This window comes from Coenobita brevimanus, chromosome 97 (assembly GCF_032717465.1).
Source record: "Coenobita brevimanus isolate Jiangsu-jjx chromosome 97, ASM3271746v2, whole genome shotgun sequence".
Classification (NCBI taxonomy): Eukaryota; Metazoa; Arthropoda; class Malacostraca; order Decapoda; family Coenobitidae; genus Coenobita; species Coenobita brevimanus.
The window spans coordinates 43130091-43146771 of record NC_137050.1 but is presented as its reverse complement, the minus strand read 5'-3'; positions in this window follow the sequence as shown (position 1 = coordinate 43146771).

Here is a 16681-nt window from a genome sequence, read left to right as displayed (position 1 = left end):
TTCTTACCTAATTGTTCTTACCTAATTGTATCTTTACAGGAATGAGTCAAGCTCGTACTGTCCCGTGTCTTAAACCATATTTATCGTACATATCCTTAAATTTGTGAATTGTTTTGGCACACACTATTTCATTCGGTAGTGCATTCCATTGATCAATTGCTCTGTTTGGGAAACTGTGAATTTCCTTACGTCTTTATCACCTCTCTTCTTATGCAGTTTTTTGCAGTGTCCTCTTACTGATGCTTCTCCATACGTTAAGTAATCATTTATGACTATTTTCTCCTTCCCTGATATGCACTTATATAGCATTATCATGTCACCTCTTTTCCTTTTCTCCTGTAGTGTTGGTAGATTCTGTTTATTTAGTATTTCTTCGTAGCTTAGGTCCATCCATCTTGCAGCGGCCCTTTGAACTTTTTCAATCTTGTCTATGTGCTTTTTGAGATGAGGACTCCAGACTACTGATGGATATTCCAGGGTTGGTCTAATGAATGATGTTATTATCCTTCTTAGCATGTCTTCATTTATGTATGTGAATGCTATTCTCATATTTGCAAGCAGTGTATACATGTTCCGTACCTTCTCGCTGATGTGGTCAGCCGGAGATAGTCTTTTATTGATAATCACACCTAGGTCTTTCTCTCTTTCTGATGTGTATAGGGTTTTATTTCCTAACTAATAATCCCAATCAGGTCTTTTTCCACTTATACCAAACTTGATTACATGACATTTGTCCACATTGAATTCCATTTGCCATGTACTACTCCATTCATGAAGTTTATTTAATTCTTCTTGTAGCTTTTTACAAGAGTCTGTGTGTGTGTGTGTGTCTGTGTGTGTGTGTTATTCTGCAGAGTGATAGATAATTTTAATGGGAATAATAAGGACGTCCTTGGGCTGAAACTGTTAAAATAGTCTGACTCGAACCCTCTCAGTGCGAGAGACCATTTCCAAGCTGAATAAAGTGATCTGAAGTAGCAAGAATAAAATACAAAAGGCGTCAACATAGCAAAGAATGGATGGATGGATGGATGTGTGACTGAGAAATGGATGGATGGATTGTCTGATGAGTGGTAGGTGGATGGATGGATGGAAATGGGAGTGAGAAGGGAGTATATATACGGTACTGCTACGCGGTAGGTATGTCCAGCAACAGATGAATCAGTTGGTGGTGGTGAATAGAGGGTAGATGAGAATAGATGGATGGATGGATGAATGGATGGATCAGTGGGTAGGTGAGTGGGGGTAGATATATTGGTTCATAGAGGATGGATGGATGGGCGGGCAGGTGAAGTACTTACCTGCTCTTATTTTTCTTGTGTTTATAGTCGAACCAGTTTGTTTTCTTCAAGAGCATTCTTGCTCCTACCTTGTGTGTGTGTGTGTGTGTGTGTGTGTCTGTGTGTGTGTGTGTGTGTTTTGTGGCAAGAGATTGACGGTTATATCACCATTAGCCTAAAATCTCCCTCCCAGAAGTGAGGTGAGATAGGTTCCAGGAAGCAAGGCAGCAAAAAGTTATAATGGGAGAGTTAACCAGTTACATAGCCAATGAAATGGGCCTCACACCCTTTCACTTTCAAGCACCTAGAATCATCGTCAGCCTCAGAGAAATGATCAGCTGGACATTTTTAAACTATTATTCCTTATCGATAATCTTAATTTTTCATGTAACAAGGTCTTTCCATCGAGAACAATCAAATTCAGAAAAAAGAATTTATTCATTGTTACGTCGTTCTCCTTATGGTGCTAATCAGACCCACTCGATCGCCTGTCAGTTACTGAGCCTCATCAGTTTCAGTATATATTTTATTACACAATCGTTTTCCCTGTCTTTCAACGTTTTTGATGGTCTACCACACCTTCTCCCATCGTCACACTCATTAACACCATGTTCAGTCCCCAGTTTATTCCTGTAATGCTAGGTGTTCTAGGGGTCGGCTTCCCGTCCCGTAAAAGCCTAGTGTGTAGAGGGGCTCTCTTTCCAGAGTGGAGCTTAGACAAATAGGAGAGAGGTAGGACTCAAAAACTCAAGGCAACAACCTTACACGGGTATTACAAAGTTAAACAGTGGAAAGGGTAGATATCAGGGATTCAGATACACTAGACAAATACCACTCTTACGTCTAGATATGGGTTATCATTATCGCGCAGGATGCTGCTCGGATCAAAATGCGCAGCACTTGAGGCAGAGGTTTACGTATTATTAGTTATAGGAAGTCTAAGTTAAATATTCGTGGAGCAGCTGGTATTGTTTCACTGTTGGTAAGTGTTTCTTTGGCACTGGAGTCTGGATTCGGTTTTAGTATTAGGAGGTGTTAACTGGTGGTAGCGTATTCATTGTAAAAGACCCGTTTCTCATTGGGTGGCCGTGTTCGCGATGGCACTGTCACTGTTTCTCACTCCATCACTTTGGTATTATCAATGACTTCTGTTATGTAGTTAGTTCACTGCTCTGCCTCTATGTCACTGTCACGGACACAGTACTATCACTGTCACTCCATTCTAATCTGGGCGTCATGGCGGTCAGGTAAAAGGGCGGCGGAGGTGTCACAGCCTTACTACTGATGGGGCTGGGTTCCGCCGGGGGCCTTTACATCCAGAGGCCACGGGATCACAAGCAGAGGCATCCTATCTCCTCTGGGGCTGCGGGTGGCGAAGGGCCCCGTGCTCTCGGGGCTGGGTACAGGAGCACGGTCCTCAGGGCTGGGCCTGAATAACTGCCTGAACTTCTCACTCAGACGCCTGATAGAGGATGAAGATCTTTTGCGTCGGGGTACGGTGAGTTCCCGCCCGGGAGTCCTGGGGACGGTCTGGGGTTCCCGAGGGCTGCGGTTCCCAGTGATTTGTGGCACCGTCAGGAAGGAGCTTTGACACAGGCCTGCATCAGGGTCCGTCAGGTGGGTCTTCTCCAGAGCTGATTTCAGTGAGCATAAGCCGGGGGAAATCCTGGGGCCTCTCCAGTACTCTTCAATGCTCGGAACTCCCTCTCTGACGTGGATAGGAGAACAGGCGTCAGCTCTCGACGGAGGAGTGGCTACAGGCCATATCCTGCCGTAGGGTGCGGCTACCAGCCATCGCCAAGGCCCGGCAACTGGCCGTGGTCTGGGGGGTAGAGCAGGTACCAGCAGACCAAGGGTACCTTTGGAGCGGCTACAGGCCGTCTCCTGATTTCCCTCAGAGCAGCTACAGGCCGTGTCCTTCAGGAGAGTTGAGTGGCTACAGGCCATCTCGATAAGGGCACCTTCAGAGCGGCTACAGGCCATCTCCTGAGTCCCCTCAGAGCGGCTACAGGCCATCTCCTGAGTCCCCTCAGAGCGGCTACAGGCCGTCTCGTTCAGGAGGGTTGAGAGGCTACAAGCCATCTCGAGAAGGGCACCTTCAGAGCGGCTACAGTCCATCTCCTGACAAAGGCTGGAGTGGGTACAGGCCGTCTCCTGATTCCCGTCAGAGCGGCGACAGACCATCTCCTTCAGGAGGGTTGAGCGGCTCTAGGCCGTCTCCTTCAGGAGGGTTGAGCGATTACAGGCCACCTCAAGAAGGGCACGTTCATAGCGGCTACAGGCTGTCTCCTGATTCCCCTTAGAGTGGGTACAGGCCGTCTCCTGATTCCCCTCAGAGTGGCTACAGGCCATCTCCTTCAGAAGGATTGAGTGTCTACAGGCCGTCTCAAGAAGGGCAGCTTCAGAGCGGCTACAGGCTGTGTCCTGACGAAGGCGGGAGTGGGTACAGGCCATCTCCTGGTTCCCTTCACAGCGGCTACAGGACCTTTCCTTCAGGAGGGTTGAGCAGCTATAGGCCGTCTCGAGAAGGGCACCTTGAGAGCGGCTACAGGCCGTCCCCTGATTTCCCTCAGAGCTGCTACAGGCTGTCCCCTGATTTCCCTCAGAGCGGCTACAAACCGTCTCCTTCAAGAGAGTTGAGCGGCTACAGGCTGTCTCGAGATGGACACCTTCAGGTGGCTACAGGCCATCTCCTGACGAATGCGCAAGCGACTACAGGCTGTCTCCTGATTCACCTCAGAGCGGCTACAGGCCGTCTCCTTCAGGAGGGTTGAGAGGCTACAGGCAGTCTCAGGGGTGCTGGCAGTGCCTGGATGAACAGCTCCACACTGAAGCTCTTTGGGGAAGGCTTGCCCGGAAGGTAGTCTTGTATTCCTGCTATGGAGGCAGCGGGCGAGCTCCGGGTCATATTGGCGAGCTTCCCGGGAGGACTTATGCTATTGTCGCCCCGAGTCCTTGTGCGTTGTCACTGGTCCTCTATGGGCTCCTTTTGGGGGTGTCGGGTTGCCCCCTGTGGCACTATACTGCAATTTAATTCATATTATCTCCTTTTTCTTTTTTTCTAATGCGAGGAAGAAGGAACCAAAGGCCATGAGCCCGCAACAAGAGTTCCCTCCAAGAGAAAAACAAAATACAAGAGAGACCCAAATTCAAGATCCATTCATAACGTCTAAAGATTCAGTTCAACCTGGTGTCAACGCAGTTCCTTATTCCACACTTCTAGAATCACACCATTTTCTTTCCTATCTACTCTTAGTAATCCACACACATACCTCAGAAATCCCATTTCCATTACTCGCGCACTTAAGTTTTTGTACCAATATCTCACCAGAGTCTCTCACTTATGTCTGACTTTGGACAGTAAAACACCTTCATGAAGCCCTCTTGCAACCTCCACATTCACACCTTTGTATATAACCAAAGCCCTTGAGGATGCTACCACTTTTCTTCTTTCTGTTGTTTACTTTCCACTTAGTCTGCACAGTTATCTCTTTCCTATAATTGCACCAGGGTACCAAAACTCCTTGACTAACTCGCGTGTCCCCATTCACTACCAGATAACACTGAGTTATTTTTCCTCCCTGCATCAACGTTCGTTCTGCACTGATGAAAATGTAATATCAGAGCCGCACCCACAAATATCAGCCGAACTCTGCAAAAGCCTTTGAATCACCAGCGATGGTAAAGTAAAAACTGTTGATGTGCTTACTTAGCCTCTAAGACGGTGTCATCGTGATGGAAAGAACGGCCGCGTGGGAGTCAAAGGAGCCAAGGTTCAGATCCTGGCCACTAATTCCGTCTTTTCTACTGAAATGTGTGTGTGTAAGGATAATTTGGGGTGTTTTCTGCTTATAACTAAATATTTTCGTTTAGTCTCTCCTCACACTGATATCTTCATTCTTCTGTACGGATGAAATAAATTAACCTCTCGAATCCGGGGTACGTAATTTTGGTTTATTCTTTGTGCCACCAAGACTATCTTATTATTTAACCTAAGAAAGACCTCTCATTTTGACGGGGTGAAAACAAGGCTATATTTAACATCTAGAAATCTAAAAGACCATCGTAACCAAATAAAGCCCGATAATTCTATCCTAATATAAATAAAAATCATCAGGAGATGGCAAACACGTCCCCGGGCTGCGTTGTTAATCACATCACTTGTCACCGTGTTGAAGTGGTGATTAAAAACTTAAACTATGTTTAATCATCTGTGAGTAAGGAAGGGAGACTGAGAGTGTTAATATTGTAAATATTAATCTTTCCATGATCGGGAGATGCATACTATACAGTGTCACCTAGTGCCAGATGCTTATATTTTGCTAATAGTGAGTATGGTAGCCTGAGAGTGTTAATCTTGTCAATATCAACCCTTCCATGGTAGACATAGCATCTGTATTCTATTCCCGCTATCCCGATTTTACTCATCTGGCCATAAGTCATGGGAGCTTAAGAGTGTTGATAGTTCTTAATAACTTTGGCCTTTAAGACGGCGTGATCAGGACTGGCGGAATCGTGGCCCGTGAGTCATGGGAGCCCGGGGTCAAGACTGTGGATCCCATCTTTTTAATTTTATATTTATTCTGTATCCCAGTGGTATTTGCATCAGACTGTATTTTTATTTTTGCCACCTTTTCATTCCCTTATAAATTTTTCACTAAATTTCCAAAAAAATTTTAAATGTGTTTTACCTCCTCCAAACCAACCCCATTTTCTTAATCATTTTGATTTATGATAATTTTTTTTTTTATCCCCCGTTATGTGATCTATGGACTGAAGGAGATAATGGATTCTCTCGATCCCTTTCAGTACAAGAGATCATTTCTAAGGTGAATGAAGTAACCTGAAGTTTGGTCCTTAAGACGGTGTGATCAGGACTGGTGGAATCGTATGTCTTGAGTCACAGGAGCCCAAAATTTATATAACATTCGGCGCCGTCTTTTTCTTTATTATTATTATTTCTAATATCAGTTACTCATAAATCCAGTTTCTCCTTGTTTCCCCCACTTCCACTTATTTTTCTATCATCCTGACATCCAAAATTCTTTTATATAGATGGTTTGCCCCTTCACGTCGAATTCGTGTGTGTGTGTGTGTGTGTGTGTGTGTGTGTGTGTGTGTGTGTGTGTGTGTGTGTGTGTGTTCTTACCTAATTGTTCTTACCTAATTGTATCTTTACAGGAATGAGTCAAGCTCGTACTGTCCCGTGTCTTAAACCATATTTATCGTACATATCCTTAAATTTGTGAATTGTTTTGGCACACACTATTTCATTCGGTAGTGCATTCCATTGATCAATTGCTCTGTTTGGGAAACTGTGAATTTCCTTACGTCTTTATCACCTCTCTTCTTATGCAGTTTTTTGCAGTGTCCTCTTGCTGATGCTTCTCCATACGTTAAGTAATCATTTATGTCTATTTTCTCCTTCCCTGATATGCACTTATATAGCATTATCATGTCACCTCTTTTCCTTTTCTCCTGTAGTGTTGGTAGGTTCAGTTTATTTAGTCTTTCTTCGTAGCTTAGGTCCATCCATCTTGCAGCGGCCCTTTGAACTTTTTCAATCTTGTCTATGTGCTTTTTGAGATGAGGACTCCAGACTACTGATGCATATTCCAGGGTTGGTCTAATGAATGATTTTATTATCCTTCTTAGCATGTCTTCATTTATGTATGTGAATGCTATTCTCATATTTGCAAGCAGTGTATACATATTCCGTACCTTCTCGCTGATGTGGTCAGCCGGAGATAGTCTGTTATTGATAATCACACCTAGGTCTTTCTCTCTTTCTGATGTGTATAGGGTTTTATTTCCTAACTAATAATCCCAATCAGGTCTTTTTCCACTTATACCAAACTTGATTACATGACACTTGTCCACATTGAATTCCATTTGCCATGTACTACTCCATTCATGAAGTTTATTTAATTCTTCTTGTAGCTTTTTACAAGAGTCTGTGTGTGTGTGTGTGTGTGTGTGTCTGTGTGTGTGTGTGTTATTCTGCAGAGTGATAGATAATTTTAATGGGAATAATAAGGACGTCCTTGGGCTGAAACTGTTAAAATAGTCTGACTCGAACCCTCTCAGTGCGAGAGACCATTTCCAAGCTGAATAAAGTGATCTGAAGTAGCAAGAATAAAATACAAAAGGCGTCAACATAGCGAAGAATGGATGGATGGATGGATGTGTGACTGAGAAATGGATGGATGGATTGTCTGATGAGTGGTAGGTGGATGGATGGATGGAAATGGGAGTGAGAAGGGAGTATATATACGGTACTGCTACGCGGTAGGTATGTCCAGCAACAGATGAATCAGTTGGTGGTGGTGAATAGAGGGTAGATGAGAATAGATGGATGGATGGATGAATGGATGGATCAGTGGGTAGGTGAGTGGGGGTAGATATATTGGTTCATAGAGGATGGATGGATGGGCGGGCAGGTGAAGTACTTACCTGCTCTTATTTTTCTTGTGTTTATAGTCGAACCAGTTTGTTTTCTTCAAGAGCATTCTTGCTCCTACCTTGTGTGTGTGTGTGTGTGTGTGTGTGTGTGTGTGTGTGTGTGTGTGTGTGTGTGTGTGTGTTTTGTGGCAAGAGATTGACGGTTATATCACCATTAGCCTAAAATCTCCCTCCCAGAAGTGAGGTGAGATAGGTTCCAGGAAGCAAGGCAGCAAAAAGTTATAATGGGAGAGTTAACCAGTTACATAGCCAATGAAATGGGCCTCACACCCTTTCACTTTCAAGCACCTAGAATCATCGTCAGCCTCAGAGAAATGATCAGCTGGACATTTTTAAACTATTATTCCTTATCGATAATCTTAATTTTTCATGTAACAAGGTCTTTCCATCGAGAACAATCAAATTCAGAAAAAAGAATTTATTCATTGTTACGTCGTTCTCCTTATAGTGCTCATCAGACCCACTCGATCGCCTGTCAGTTACTGAGCCTCATCAGTTTCAGTATATATTTTATTACACAATCGTTTTCCCTGTCTTTCAACGTTTTTGATGGTATACCACACCTTCTCCCATCGTCACACTCATTAACACCATGTTCAGTCCCCAGTTTATTCCTGTAATGCTAGGTGTTCTAGGGGTCGGCTTCCCGTCCCGTAAAAGCCTAGTGTGTAGAGGGGCTCTCTTTCCAGAGTGGAGCTTAGACAAATAGGAGAGAGGTAGGACTCAAAAACTCAAGGCAACAACCTTACACGGGTATTACAAAGTTAAACAGTGGAAAGGGTAGATGTCAGGGATACAGATACACTAGACAAATACCACTCTTACGTCTAGATATGGGTTATCATTATCGCGTAGGATGCTGCTCGGATCAAAATGAGCAGCACTTGATTCAGAGGTTTACGTATTATTAGTTATAGGAAGTCTAAGTTAAATATTCGTGGAGCAGCTGGTATTGTTTCACTGTTGGTAAGTGTTTCTTTGGCACTGGAGTCTGGATTCGGTTTTAGTATTAGGAGGTGTTAACTGGTGGTAGCGTATTCATTGTAAAAGACCCGTTTCTCATTGGGTGGCCGTGTTCGCGATGGCACTGTCACTGTTTCTCACTCCATCACTTTGGTATTATCAATGACTTCTGTTATGTAGTTAGTTCACTGCTCTGCCTCTATGTCACTGTCACGGACACAGTACTATCACTGTCACTCCATTCTAATCTGGGCGTCATGGCGGTCATGTAAAAGGGCGGCGGAGGTGTCACAGCCTTACTACTGATGGGGCTGGGTTCCGCCGGGGGCCTTTACATCCAGAGGCCACGGGATCACAAGCAGAGGCATCCTATCTTCTCTGGGGCTGCGGGTGGCGAAGGGCCCCGTGCTCTCGGGGCTGGGTACAGGAGCACGGTCCTCAGGGCTGGGGCTGAATAACTGCCTGAACTTCTCACTCAGACGCCTGATAGAGGATGAAGATCTTTTGCGTCGGGGTACGGTGAGTTCCCGCCCGGGAGTCCTGGGGGCGGTCTGGGGTTCCCGAGGGCTGCGGTTCCCAGTGATTTGTGGCACCGTCAGGAAGGGGCTTTGACACAGGCCTGCATCAGGGTCCGTCAGGTGGGTCTTCTCCAGAGCTGGTTTCAGGGAGCATAAGCCGGGGGAAATCCTGGGGCCTCTCCAGTACTCTTCAATGCTCGGAACTCCCTCTCTGACGTGGATAGGAGAACAGGCGTCAGCTCTCGACGGAGGAGTGGCTACAGGCCATATCCTGCCGTAGGGTGCGGCTACCAGCCATCGCCAAGGCCCGGCAACTGGCCGTGGTCTGGGGGGTAGAGCAGGTACCAGCAGACCAAGGGTACCTTTGGAGCGGCTACAGGCCGTCTCCTGATTTCCCTCAGAGCAGCTACAGGCCGTGTCCTTCAGGAGAGTTGAGTGGCTACAGGCCATCTCGATAAGGGCACCTTCAGAGCGGCTACAGGCCGTCTCCTGAGTCCCCTCAGAGCGGCTACAGGCCATCTCCTGAGTCCCCTCAGAGCGGCTACAGGCCGTCTCGTTCAGGAGGGTTGAGAGGCTACAAGCCGTCTCGAGAAGGGCACCTTCAGAGCAGCTACAGTCCATCTCCTGACAAAGGCTGGAGTGGGTACAGGCCGTCTCCTGATTCCCGTCAGAGCGGCGACAGGCCATCTCCTTCAGGAGGGTTGAGCGGCTCTAGGCCGTCTCCTTCAGGAGGGTTGAGCGATTACAGGCCCCCTCAAGAAGGGCATGTTCACAGCAGCTACAGGCTGTCTCCTGATTCCCCTTAGAGTGGGTACAGGCCGTCTCCTGATTCCCCTCAGAGTGGCTACAGGCCATCTCCTTCAGAAGGATTGAGTGTCTACAGGCCGTCTCAAGAAGGGCAGCTTCAGAGCGGCTACAGGCTGTGTCCTGACGAAGGCGGGAGTGGGTACAGGCCATCTCCTGGTTCCCTTCACAGCGGCTACAGGACCTCTCCTTCAGGAGGGTTGAGCAGCTATAGGCCGTCTCGAGAAGGGCACCTTGAGAGCGGCTACAGGCCGTCCCCTGATTTCCCTCAGAGCTGCTACAGGCTGTCCCCTGATTTCCCTCAGAGCGGCTACAAACCGTCTCCTTCAAGAGAGTTGAGCGGCTACAGGCTGTCTCGAGATGGACACCTTCAGGTGGCTACAGGCCATCTCCTGACGAATGCGCAAGCGACTACAGGCTGTCTCCTGATTCACCTCAGAGCGGCTACAGGCCGTCTCCTTCAGGAGGGTTGAGAGGCTATAGGCAGTCTCAGGGGTGCTGGCAGTGCCTGGATGAATAGCTCCACACTGAAGCTGGTTGGGGAAGGCTTGCCCGGAAGGTAGTCTTGTATTCCTGCTATGGTGGCAGCGGGCGAGCTCCGGGTCATATTGGCGAGCTTCCCGGGAGGACTTATGCTATTGTCGCCCCGAGTCCTTGTGCGTTGTCGCTGGTCCTCTATGGGCTCCTTTTGGGGGTGTCGGGTTGCCCCCTGTGGCACTATACTGCATTTTAATTCATATTATCTCCTTTTTCTTTTTTTCTAATGCGAGGAAGAAGGAACCAAAGGCCATGAGCCCGCAACAAGAGTTCCCTCCAAGAGAAAAACAAAATACAAGAGAGACCCAAATTCAAGATCCATTCATAACGTCTAAAGATTCAGTTCAACCTGGTGTCAACGCAGTTCCTTATTCCACACTTCTAGAATCACACCATTTTCTTTCCTATCTACTCTTAGTAATCCACACACATACCTCAGAAATCCCATTTCCATTACTCGCGCACTTAAGTTTTTGTACCAATATCTCACCAGAGTCTCTCACTTATGTCTGACTTTGGACAGTAAAACACCTTCATGAAGCCCTCTTGCAACCTCCACATTCACACCTTTGTATATAACCAAAGCCCTTGAGGATGCTACCACTTTTCTTCTTTCTGTTGTTTACTTTCCACTTAGTCTGCACAGTTATCTCTTTCCTATAATTGCACCAGGGTACCAAAACTCCTTGACTAACTCGCGTGTCCCCATTCACTACCAGATAACACTGAGTTATTTTTCCTCCCTGCATCAACGTTCGTTCTGCACTGATGAAAATGTAACATCAGAGCCGCACCCACAAATATCAGCCGAACTCTGCAAAAGCCTTTGAATCACCAGCGATGGTAAAGTAAAAACTGTTGATGTGCTTACTCAGCCTCTAAGACGGTGTCATCGTGATGAAAAGAACGGCCGCGTGGGAGTCAATAGAGCCAAGGTTCAGATCCTGGCCACTAATTCCGTCTTTTCTACTGAAATGTGTGTGTGTAAGGATAATTTGGGGTGTTTTCTGCTTATAACTAAATATTTTCGTTTAGTCTCTCCTCACACTGATATCTTCATTCTTCTCTACGGATGAAATACATTAACCTCTCGAATCCGTGGTACGTAATTTTGGTTTACTCTTAGTGTCACCAAGACTATCTTATTATTTAACCTAAGAAAGACCTCTCATTTTGACGGGGCGAAAACAAGGCTATATTTAACATCTACAAATCTAAAAGACCATCGTAACCACATAAAGCCCGATAATTCCATCCTAATATAAATAAAAATCGTCAGGAGACGGCAAACACGTCCCCGGGCTGCGTTGTTAATCACATCACTTGTCACCGGGTTGAAGTGGTGATTAAAAACTTAAACTATGTTTAATCATCTGTGAGTGAGGAAGGGAGACTGAGAGTGTTAATACTGTAAATATTAATCCTTCCATGATCGGGAGATGCATACTATACAGTGTCACCTAGTGCCAGATGCTTATATTTAGCTTATAGTGAGTATGGTAGCCTGAGAGTGTTAATTTTGTCAATATCAACCCTTCCATGGTAGACATAACATCTGTATTCTATTCCCGCTATCCCGATTTTACTCATCTGGCCATGAGTCATGGGAGCCTAAGAGTGTTGATAGTTTTTAATAACTTTGGCCTTTAAGACGGCGTGATCAGGACTGGTGGAATCGTGGCCCGTGAGTCATGGGAGCCCGGGTTCAAGACTGTGGATCCCGTCTTTTTAATTTTATATTCATTCTGTATCCCAGTGGTATTTGCATCAGACTGTATTTTTATTTTTGCCACGTTTTCATTCCCTTATAAATTTTTCACTATATTTCCAAAATTCTATTAAATGTGTTTTACCTCCTCCGAACTAACCTCATTTTCTTAATCATTTTGATTTGTGATAATTTTTTTTTCTTTATCCCCCGTTATGTGATCCATGGACTGAAGGAGATAATGGATTCTCTCGATCCCTTTCAGTACAAGGGATCATTTCTAAGGTGAATGAAGTAACCTGAAGTTTGGTCCTTAAGACGGTGTGATCAGGACTGGTGGAATCGTATGTCTTGAGCCACAGGAGCCCAAAATTTATATAACATTCCGCGCCGTCTTTTTCTTTATTATTATTATTTCTAATATCAGTTACTCATAAATCCAGTGTCTCCTTGTTTCCCCCACTTCCCCTTATCTTTCTATCATCCTGACATCCAAAAGTTTTTTATATAGTTTGTTTGCCCCTTCACGTCGAATTCGTGTGTGTGTGTGTGTGTGTGTGTGTGTGTGTGTGTGTGTGTGTGTGTTTTATTCTGCCGGGTGATAGATAATTTTAATGGGAATAATATGGGCGTCCTTGGGCTGAAACTGTTAAAGTAGTTTGACTCGAACCCTCTCAGTGCGAGAGACCATTTCCTAGCTGAATAAAGTGATCTGAAGCAGCAAGAATAAAATACAAAAGGCGTCAACATAGCGAAGAATGGATGGATGGATGGATGTGTGATTAAGAAGGGGCATAATGGACTGGTGGATGAGGGTTAGGTGGATGGATGGATGGATGTGTGACTAAGAAATGGATGGATGGATTGTCTGATGAGTGGTAGGTGGATGGATGGATGGAAATGGGAGTGAGAAGTGGCTGCATCTATTGGTGGATGAGTGGCAGGTGGAAGGGTGGAATGATGTGTGTGTGAGAAGGGAGTATGTATATATACGGTACCGCTACACTAGAGGTATGTCCAACAACAGATGAATCAGTTGGTGGTGGTAAATAGAGGAGAGATGAGAATAGATGAATGGATGGATGAATGGATGGATCAGTGGGTAGGTTAGTGGGGGTAGATATATTGGTTCATAGAGGATGGATGGATGGGCGGGCAGGTGAAGTACTTCCCTGCTCTTATTTTTCTTGTGTTAATAGTCGACTCAGTTTTTCTTCTTCTAGAGCATTCTTACCCCTACCTTGTGTGTGTGTGTGTGTGTGTGTGTGTGTGTGTGTGTGTGTGTGTGTGTGTGTGTGTGTGTGTGTGTGTGTGTGTGTGTGTGTGTGTGTGTGTGTGTGTGTGTGTGTGTGTGTGTGTGTGTGTGTGTGTGTTTTCTGGCAAGAGATTGACGATTATATCACCATTAGCCTAAAATTTCCCTCCCAGAAGTGAGGTGAGGTAGGTTCCAGGAAGCAAGGCAGCAAAAAGTTATAATGGGAGAGTTAACCAGTCACATAGCCAATGAAATGGGCCTCACACTCTTTCACTTACTATTCAAGCACCTAGAATCATCGTCAGCCTCACAGAAATAATCAGCTGGACATTTTTAAACTATTATTGCTTATCGATAATCTTAATTTTTCATGTAACAAAGTTTTTCCGTCGAGAACAATCAAATTCAGAAAAAAGAATTTATGCATTATCTTGTCGTTCTCCTTATAGTGCTCATCAGACCCACTCGATCGCCTGTCAGTTACTGAGCCTCAACAGTTTCAGTATATATTTTATTACACAATCGTTTTCCATGTCTTTCAACGTTTTTGATGGTCTACCACACCTTCTCCCATCGTCACACTCATTAACACCATGTTCAGTCCCTAGTTTATTCCTGTAATGCTAGGTGTTGTAGGGGTCGGCTTCCCGTCCCGTAAAAGCCTAGTGTGTAGCCGGGCTCTTTATCTAGACTGGAGCTTAGACAAGTAGGAGAGAGGTAGGACACAAAAACTCAAGGCAACAACCTTACACGGGTATTACAAAGTTATACAATGGAACGTGTAGATGTCAGGGATACAGATACACTGGACAATTACCTCTCTTACTTCTAGATATGGGTTATCATTATCGTGCAGGATGCTGCTCGGATCAGAATGACCAGCACTTGGGGCAAAGGTTTACGTATTATTAGTTATGGGAAGTCTAAGTTAAATATTCGTGGAGTAGCCGGTATTGTTTCACTGTGGGTAAGTATTTCTTTGGCACTGGGGTTTGGATACGGTTTTAGTGTTAGGAGGTGTTAACTGGTGGTAGCGTATTCATTGTAATAGACCCGTCTCTCATTGGGTGGCAGTGTTCGAGATGGCACTGTCACTGTTTCTCACTCCATCACTTTGGTATTATCAATGACTTCTGTTATCTAGTTAGTTCACTGCTCTGCCTCTATGTCACTGTCACGGACACTGTACTATCACTGTCACTCCATTCTAATCTGGGCATCATGGCGGTCAGGTAAAAGGGCGGACGAGGTGTCAGACTTACTACTGATGGGGCTGGGTTCCGCCAGGGGCCTTTACATCCAGAGGCCACTGGATCACAAGCAGAGGCATCCTCTCTCGTCCGGGGCTGCGGGTGGCGAAGGGCCCCGCGCTCTCGGGGCTGGGGGCGGGAGCACGGCCCTCAGGGCTGGGACTGAATAACTGTCTGAACTTCTCACTCAGGCGCCTGACAGAGGATGAAGATCTCTGGCGTCGGGGTATGGGGAGTTCCCGCCTAGGAGTCCTGGGGGTGGTCTGGGTTTGCTGAGGGCTGTGGTTCCCAGTGCTTGGTGGCAACGGGAGGAAGGGGCTGTGACACAGGCCTGCATCGGGGTCCGTCAAGTGGATCTTCTCCAGAGCCAGTTGCGGGGAGCATAGGCCGGGGGAAATCCTGTGGCCTCTCCAGTACTCTTCTATGCTCGGAACTCACTTTGTGTCGTCGATTGGAGAACAGGCGTCAGCTCTCGATGGAGGAGTCGCTACAGGCCATCTCCTGCCGTAGGGCGCTGGTACCAGAAGTCGCCAAGGCCCAGCAACTGGCCGTGGCCTGGGGAGGAGAGCAACTACCAGCAGACCCAAGGGAACCTTCGGAGCAGCTACAGGCCATCTCCTGATTACCCTCAGAGCAGCTACAGGTCGTGTCGTAAAGGAGTGTTGAGTGGCTACTGGCCATCTCGAAAAGGGCACCTTCAGAGCAGCTACAGGTCATCTCCTGAGTCCCCTCAGAGTGGCTACAAGCCTTCTCGAGAAGGGCACCTTCAGCGCGGCTACAGTCCATCTCTTTGATGAAGGCTGGAGTGGGTACAGGCCGTCTCCTGATTCCCATCAGAGCGGCTACAGGCCATCTCCTTCAGGAGGGTTGAGTGGATATAGGCCGTCTCCTTCAAGAGGGTTTAGCAGTTACAGGCCATCTCGAGAAGGGTACGTTCAGAGCGGCTACAGGCTGTCTCCTGATTCCCCTTAGAGTGGGTACAGACTGTCTCCTGATTCCCCTTAGAGTGGGTACAGGCTGTCTCCTGATTCCCCTCAGAGCGGCTACAGGCCCTCTCCTTAAGGAGTGTTGAGCAGGTACAGGCCATCTCGAGAAGGGAACCTTGAGAGCGGCTACAGGCCGTCCCCTGATTTCCCTCAGAGCGGCTACAGGCCGTCCCCTGATTTCCCTCAGAGCGGCTACAGGCCGTCCCCTGATTTCCCTCAGAGCGGCTACAGGCCGTCCCCTGATTTCCCTCAGAGCGGCTACAGGCCGTCCCCTGATTTCCCTCAGAGCGGCTACAGGCCGTCCCCTGATTTCCCTCAGAGCGGCTACAGGCCGTCTCAAGTTCTACACCTTCATGTGGCTAAGGGCCATCTCCTGACGAATGCGGAAGTGGCTAAAGGCTGTCTCCTGATTCACCTCAAAGTGGCTAAAGGCTGTCACATTCAGGAGGGTTGAGCAACTACAGGCAGTCTCAGGGGTTCTGGCATGAGCTGGAGGAACAGCTCCACCCCGAAGCTGGTTGGGGAAGGCCTGCCCGGAAGCTAGTCTGGTATTCCTGCTATGGTGGCAGCGGGCGAGCTCCGGGTCATATGGGCGAGCGGCCCGGGAGGACTTATGCTATTGTCGCCCCGAGTCCTGGTGCGTTGTCGTTGCTCCTCTATGGGCTCCTTGTTGGGGTGTCGGGTTGCCCCCTGTGGCACTATACTGCATTTTAATTCATATTATCTCATTTTTTTTTTCCCCTAATGCGAGGAAGAAGGATCCAAAGGCCATGAGCCCGCAACAAGAGTTCCCTCCAAGAGAAAAACAATATACAAGAGAGAGCCAAATTCAAGATTCATTGATAACATCTAAAGATTCTGTTCAACCTGGTGTCAACGCAGTTCATTCATTATTCCACATCTCTAGAATCACACCAT